Below are 8,423 nucleotides of genomic sequence, written 5' to 3' on the forward strand. Positions count from 1 at the left end.
AGGCAAGGAAATGCGAGGGGGACTTCTATATATGCAAATTTGTGTGTTGTAAAGTTTTCATATAAAATACAAGTAAAAACAGAAAGAGAGAAAATGGATTTGGGGTTGGTGCCAAGGATGGGCAGCCGCCTGCTAAGGACAACAGGCACAAGAAGGACAACAAGCTGCCCACCCACCCACAGACGTAGCCAAATACCTACACTAGCTTACTTGCCATTTAACACACCGACAGGGCCTACACAAAGGAGGCGCTTTCCAAGAAGGATTGTGCGTGCCAGTTTATCCTGGGAAAGTGTCCTGACCATGTGTATCCAGGCCGAGTGTCTGAGTGCTTGAAAAGTCAGAAAAAGATACACACCCCCACACACTCGTAAGCAGGCCGGGAAACTCACACACACGCTGCGAACATAAATTCAACAAAAGCCTTTTTCAGAGAAAATGTTGGCCTTTAAGAAGCAGGGTCAGAAAAAGGGGCCAGATAGGGGGCATTGGCTGGCATTGTTTGGATCAAAAAGGCGCCTAAAAATACTCGTTTAAGTTCCTATCTCTGCCGGGCTCCGACGACCCTCATTTTTGGTTGGCCAACACATTTTTTGTATCCTTATCCTTTCCCATGTTCCTCGGCTGCCCTTGTTGTGCCGCCAGCCGCCTGCTGCCTGCCGCCCACATTTATGTTACCATAATTTGACTTGAAGAAAAAAATATAGGATGGACAAAGTTTAGTAGCAGAAGAGGAAAGATTAAATACTCTTTTTTTTGTAACTCAAACAATGATGCACTCTTTATTTAAAATTTCTGAGATATATAAAAACATTTAATGAACTATTGGGAGAAAGAAATTGAAATCATATTATAATGGCAATATTTTTAATGGTCTAGTATTGTTTTTCTCATTTAATAACCAATTTAATGTATTTTAGGGTGTACAAGTAATATTTTAAAATCTATGCTTAAATTATAGAATAATTCAGAGTATAGTAAGAATATCACAATCAAAAGTTTTTTTAAGTTTTGCTTTAAATCCTTGAAAATAATCTACGAATATTAGTATTTTATTCAGGAATATATAGAATTTTTTAGACTTTAAACAAAATTATTAATAAATTACAAAATATAAATAACACAAAATTTTAATCAAAAACATATTTTTAAAACTAAATAATTTATATTCTCATTATTTAATTAATATTAAATTATTTAAAATGAACAAGGGATAAATTAATCGAGCTTGCATTCCTATATTCCGATAGCAGGGTATGGGAACAAGGACACTCATTAAACACACACATACGACGCGCTCCCTGAAAATAGGGAGCCAACACTTGCTAACCGAATTTCCTGCTGTAGTTTTCGGCCATGATGGGTTCATTTTTCAGCACCCACACACATACACACACTCACACAGACCCACGGATGAAAGGACATGTGAGGCAACCACTTATGAAGCGAAAGTTGGCATGCGCACACACACAAATACATGCAAGCATAGAATGGGGGCCATTTATGTGGGTGTGTGCGTGTGGCGTTCTTTTGCGGATTTTGCAGTCAACTTGGAAGCCAACAGGCGAAACTATATGGCTAATGTGTGAGACCCACTGGATGTTTGGGCGTGTTGGTAAGGGTGTGCATAATGTGTGATTGTGTGGAAATTTTTGGGCAGTTTCATTTCGTTCATATTTATTAGTTGGCCCAGACACATGCCCCTGGTAAGAGCAACAGAGTCAGATAGAGAGATAGAAAGAGGGAGCCATCAAAACAGGACAACAAGAAACGGAAACATTTTTTTTACATTGTATTTTGTATTCACCCTCATCAGTGCAAGTTTAAATGTTGTTGCCCCATCCATGGCAACTATCTCCAGTATGCCTGATCCTGTGAGTGAGCGACCCGTCCCTTTCATCCGCAGGCTTACATACTTGGCCCTCAAGGATACAGCTTGGCCCCCTTCTAATAGTTTGTCTCAGGGCGAGAAATTTGGGGAGGACAGCAAGGTTCTGGAAGGGGGTAAGCTCATCCTTCTTTTGGCACCATTTCCTGCCCAGCCAACATTTTGGCATCTCAACTATAACTACTGGGATCCAGTCCCCGGCAAATGTAATCAATTTTTATGCCATTATTGATGCTTGGCAAGGCAATTTCATACATACATCATGAAAGAGAATTTACGTCCGAAATTGATGTGCAAATTAATTGGGAATTTTCGGACGATTTACCCAAAGGACATTGCTTCCGGTTGTGTCTGGCCTGAAGATTGAGGCATCCTTTAACAGGGGGCGTTTTTAGTTTGTGGTTGGGTCTTAGGCTCCCAAGTCTGAGGTAAAGGAACTACCAATTTTCTGTATTATGTTTTCAGTATCATCTTTTAAAGCTATATGTCCTTATGCACGTGTGTCCTTATTTATCCTTCAGCCATGCTTTTTACGTGAGTTTTGTGAGGCTGACACATTTGGCATTTAGCATGTGTGTTACACATTTTTGTATTTTTATCATTAACGATTTTTGTACGGCAAAGAAAGATCCTTTTGTTTTAATGCGAGCCCTTCAGATATGTGTCTCTGTTTCTGCGTCGTCCTGTGTTTCTGTGGGTCCTGCGAGAGTCCCTTGGCCAGCATGTGTGTGTATTTTCTGCGTATGTGCCTGAGCGTGTGTGACACATTTGTTTCCTTTTATAATTATGTCAGCTGCAAGTATTCCTCCTACAAAAGAGTTTATCAGCGCCATAAAGACACAAGAGCCTAATGGCTCTGTCCCTTCTCGGATGTGGGTTGGGATTCTCATTCTGTTTTAGCTTCCAGAGTTCCAAAGTAACCCTTTTGACAAGTGGAAATATTTAAAAAAAAGGAGGAAGTGTAAAGGGTGAAAAACTCTTTAAAAGTACAGGGCTTTTCTCAATTCCCTTGGAAAATAAGTAAAGTATGCCAAATGAAGGATAGGGATTTTCATTTAAATTTGTAATTATTCAAATTCGTAAAGGTTGTTGAATGATTTTAGAGATGAAAAATAGAAAAAAGGGCATTTAAAATAAGAAAGATCCATATCTTAGAAACTTATTAATTGCTTCTGTAAATATTAAGGTAAGTTGGAGACTATTTACTTATGTAAGTCTTAATTCCAAAAGCTACCTTTCAATTTATATTTATCTGAGACATTTTTCTGAGAGGGTGAACTGAAAGATCCAATTCAGCCGTCATTATGAATGAAATCGTGTTAACATTTCCTCAAGGATAATGAATATAATTATTTCATCTCTCATATTTCTGTTTATTTCATATTCTTTGATTAAACTCTTAAAAGCCGCCATGAAAGGTCCGTTATTTTCCGCCATCTGCAAGAATTAACACACATGCATACATTTATGTATGTATAAATATATGACTATATTAAGGATTCGCAATATTTTCTTATCAGAGGCCTTAATCCCTGCGGGTCTGACACTCACACACGCACACCCATGAATTCCATTAGCATAAAAATGTCATAAATAAGGAGCACGCTTACTCGGCTCGTCCTGATTCTCCTCCTACTGTCCCGGGGGTTGCTTTCAAATTCAAAATGGCGCCGCTTTCTTATTAGAATCATCTTCCCTGGTCTGCCGGGGGTGAGTTTTCGCAGGCGATGCCAAAAACCAGTTCTCAGGCCCACTCCCCTCGACCATGCCACGCCTTTTCTTATGCCCGCCAGGGCTTCCCTTTTTAAAGCTTATTGCTGGTTTTTTACCATGGGTGTGTACTGTACTTCGATTCTCGGACCAAAAGGACCAAAGGACCGAAGGCCGGTCAAGATGATGTGCTCTAATTGATGTCGCCACGCAGCCAGAGCTTCGACCCAAAAGGATTTCGGGTTTCAGGCATTTGAATATTGATTTTCTGCCCCCGGTTATGTGGGTGGGCGGGTTGCTGGAAGGAAGGCTGTTCATTAATTAAGCTGACTTTGACGAGGGGAAACTTTTGGCACAAGTCTGAGAGCTGCTGAAATAGTTGCTCCTTCTACGACTATATCTATGCCTCCTTCTCCGTTCAAGGCACATCCTTAATGCGTGCGGTCGAACATCAAAAGTGGAACATGAAAAGCACTCGGCCGTAGAGTATGTTATGTCCTGCCAAGCCATTGAGCCGGCCCCAGGCTCAAGCAAATTGCATATTTCCCACCTAATCGCCTATAATCCACATGAAGAAAATTTTAAAGATAGTTTAAATATAATATATGATAAACTATTTGTTTTTTAAAACTTCAAACTTTGTGTTTAAAAGATGAGCTAGAAAGTAAATTATCAAAAGGACCATCAGACTGCATTAGGAAATCCTATTTTTTTTTAAATACTTTCATATTTTTTGTTATATTTTATTGAAAGTATATATAAGAAAATGGGTTATGGAACATATACTAGTTCTATTATAAAAGCAACTACTATTTTTCACAACAATTTTAGTTTGATTTTCTTTTGAAAAACATTTTCAAAGTATACCCTCATATTTAGAAGCTCCCATAAATTATAGGCAGAGAGCCACAAAAACCAGTCGACAAAATTTTGTATACATGGATTTATTTAGAAGCCATACTAAGTGCAACTCATCCCATTTCCTATTCTTCAGGCCCATCCCCCCACTCCCTTCTGGCCATTTCTCTGGCCATTGCTTGGCTAAAACTTCTTGGAATTTGCTGCAGCAAATAGTTGGTCTCTCTCGTCCTCGTCCTGTTGGACTACCATCTCCTTCTACGGAATATTTATAAATGAAAATTCCAACAAGAACATTTTCTATTAAATTTTGCCTACCCCGGCCCCTGCCCCTGGCCCGAACTCGGCCCCAACTCCTGCTGTTGCTCCTCAATCTGGACGAGAAAGTTTTCTTGCCAAGGCCCTCCATTTGAGTTTGGGTTTCGATGGGTGGCCAGAAACTGTTTTCGTTTTATTTTATTACATTATATACGAATCGTATATATACCAAGATATATATGTGTGTATTTGTATGCCTGTGTAGAGGTTCTTTTTGCTGAACAAACTTTTTGCTTTGGCAAAAGTTTCTTGCGAATACAAGGCTCGGGGTGGAGAGGATCCGGATTCCGGAAGGCCGAGGACCCATTCAGGATCTCCCATTACTTTTCAGCTGCAAAGTAAAAGTTCTTAGCCCCTTTCTCGCCCAACTCCCCGGCCATTTACCAAATGTGCCAACTACTTTTTCTCAAGTACCACTGCGGGACATTAAATCCTGCTACGTGCCTCCTGCCACTGCCACTGCCACTGCATCCTGGACGGAGGCAACTGCAGGATTGTTGGATTGTTCAACTGTTGGAGGTATTATGCCATGACCGAAAGTTTGAATAGTTCTTCTGCAACAGCAACGGAAAAGTGGCAAAAGTGGGCTATTGGGTGGCGGAAGGAGGTGGATCCTGGAATGCTGCTGACCAACAAGGTTCTTTTTTTTTTTTGACACTACTTCCGCAATGACATTTTGGCAATTCGTTTTGGCCCCAACTATTAGATAAGGCAAGGTCCTGCCATTACTCACGACTAGTCTTGGATGGATTTGGTCCTGACTGAATACGGTTCTTTCCCACACGAAGGCGATTCCTCAACTGGACAGCATCCGTTCCCACAGACGACAAAGAGGCCCTCGAAGGAATCGCCGAAAACCCGCCTGTCCGGTCGCCGAAGAAAAAGAGTTGAAAAGTTGCCCAAAATGTTGTGAGAAAATCTTGGCCAGAATGACCTCTGACCGCGAGGATCTTCGAAGGGGTTGAAGGAAGCTGCTGTCTCCGATAGCCCAAAAGGGATGCTTCCTAGGATGCCTCCTAGGATGTTTCTGGAACCTCGTATATATTGTTATTTGGGATAGTTGGCCGGCAAGCATCCTCCAATATTCCGGCAACAACCACAATCCCCAGGCAACTCGTTTCGGAAATTTATCAAATTTGGGGGTTGGATTCTACGCAAACTCCTGGCGAGGAAAAAGGGTTAGAGGCTGGGTGGGTGGCTAGGCTGGCAGGCGATAAGTTTTTATGTCTTGAGCTGATGGTGTAGAAAAGTTTTTGTAAAACTAAACACGAGTCCTTCCTTCCACCCGTCCTCCCATCCGCCCATCCTCCCACCAAGGGATATATGTAGTTTGGGGGTTGCTGGTCAGGAATATGGCCGCAACAACTTTTATGCGGGTGTGTGAGTGGGTTTTAATGAAAGAGTGTATACACACACAGCCTCTATGCACTGCTCCCTGCTCCTGGATCCTTCCACAACCATTGTGTTTCTTGAAGGAGCCCGGACCGAAAAAAAGGGGGTTGCAAGGGAAGAACATCCTTGCCGGACATTGTCAGGAGGATTTTCTGTTGTGCATAAAAGATAATGATGTTGCCTTAAACTTTTGGGAATAAATAATAGTTGTAGTTCTTGCCCAGCCACTATCCGGGAAAGTGGAAGAGCCATCCCCCGCCACCCACTCTCGATGTCATGTGTTTCTATTTCAGTCTGGCCGTAAGCTAAGGTTATTATCTTTCAAGTTTTGCTGGCCGCTTTCAGAGCTGTTGGCCCGGCCCATGTGGAACTGGTAACTGGGAAGTGGCAACTGGAAACTGGGCTGTGGCAGTAGCCGTAGTGGCGCAACATCTACCGAGCCGTAAAGGGACGGGACCCAAGGCCTTAAGCTTATAATTAATTGCATGTTTGGTCGAGACGAAATAATCCTTTGTTCAGAAATACACCCAGACCTTCACAGGCCCCTCCTCCCCCAAATCTTATGTTTGTCCATGCGTGTTTTGGCATCCCAACCCAAACCCTTTTCCTCACTAAACTAACCCCTCTTGAGAGGTCCCTCTTTGAGGATAGTTCGAGCAGCGCCCCAAAGTTTGTTACATGCCTTTTGGGAAATTTACAGGCAAATGAATGTTATCATAACTTATACCGGCGTCCCCCACTCCAGAGGCCTACCACCCCCGCCCCCCGACCTATAGGAGTGCCTGAAACTTGTTCATCTGTAAAGAACTAGATGTTATCCCCCTGCGCAGATGGGCCCCCAAAACATCACTATACGCCTGTTGCGGTTTGGAGCCGCCTTTGAAATATGAAATTTTATTAAAATTGATGAATGAGTCGCTAATTAACGCAACGCCAGACCATCAAACAGGACTAATGCAGCCTTTGTCTCTTTGATTTGCAGAAATCTGGTGAAAAGTTCGAGCAGGATTTATGGATATAAATGATGGAGCATTGTCAGGGAGAAGTGCTGACTAATCAGGCGAGTTAGGCTAAATTTAATCAGGTTTAGGGCTATAAGAGTACATATTTCAAGCTCCAAATTAGTAATTTAAAAGGGCAAACTTTTCCTAATAAAATTATCTAAAAGTTGGAACAAAATATCCCTTACTTTTCTGCAAAGCATCTTTCAGATAAAATGCCCATTTTCACCTCAATTTTTAGCCCGTAATTTTTTTTTTCCAGTGAATGAACAGCAATCAAATCAAATTTCGGATGTTTGGAATTTATTCTTGATTGCTTTCACAGGCTTCAGATATACATGGCATACAGATTGGCAATCCTTTCGCCTTCTCACGCCCCATGGCAGCTCCTGGCTCCTGGCAGCTCTATCCTATGACAACAAGGAGCCGAAGATTGAGGCGAGCAGGCAACCAAATGACAACAATGGCAAAATTTTAATTGAAAACTTTAATTTGGCAACACAACGAAGTTTGCCAAGGGGCTGTGGAGAGATGGAACTGGAGCCGCATCTGAGTCTGCATCTTGGTTGAGGTTTAGGTTGTCGTTTCGTTGCCGTTGCCGTTGCCATTGCCGTTGTCATTGCCCTTGGCTACATCTTGTGCAAAAGGATCTGAGACCGGGCAGGAATTTGCCAACAATAAAATGCCGAAATAAAACAAGAAATTCAGCTCTTTGTGAGTGTGTGTACATTTACTTATGTCCAGACAGCAGCAGCAGCATCACTCCTCCTGGCAGTGTCTGCTCGATGTTGTCCTTCGCATGCTTTAGTCCTTGTGTGTGTATCCTTCTCTGTCTGCCTGCCTGCTCAGACGATGGGTCGTGGCAATTTCTTGCTCTTGATTTCTTGTTTCTTCCTTTCATGGCTGCTGCTTTTGCTGCTGCTGCATTGTTCAAATATATGCACATGTCCTTCTGCCTGTCAGCCAGATCCTTTTGCATTTATTTCAACTGCTTTTATTTATTTATAAAGCCAAGGCTCGGAGCTGCTCTGAATCTAACTGCTCCTTGTCGGGCTGCCATGTAGCTGCCATGTTCGGTTCAATTGTTTGCAGCTCTCGGCCATTGTCTGGCCATCTCCAGTTTCTCCGTCCGGCTCTGCATCTTATCCTTATCCTCCTTGCCAATGTCCTGTCTGGCTAATGTGTGTGTGTGTCTGCGTGATTCTTGTTCGCCTATTGTCTGGTGGCCATTTGAAATTGATTTCTGAATTATTCAC

This window comes from Drosophila bipectinata, chromosome 3R (assembly GCF_030179905.1).
Source record: "Drosophila bipectinata strain 14024-0381.07 chromosome 3R, DbipHiC1v2, whole genome shotgun sequence".
NCBI lineage: Eukaryota > Metazoa > Arthropoda > Insecta > Diptera > Drosophilidae > Drosophila > Drosophila bipectinata.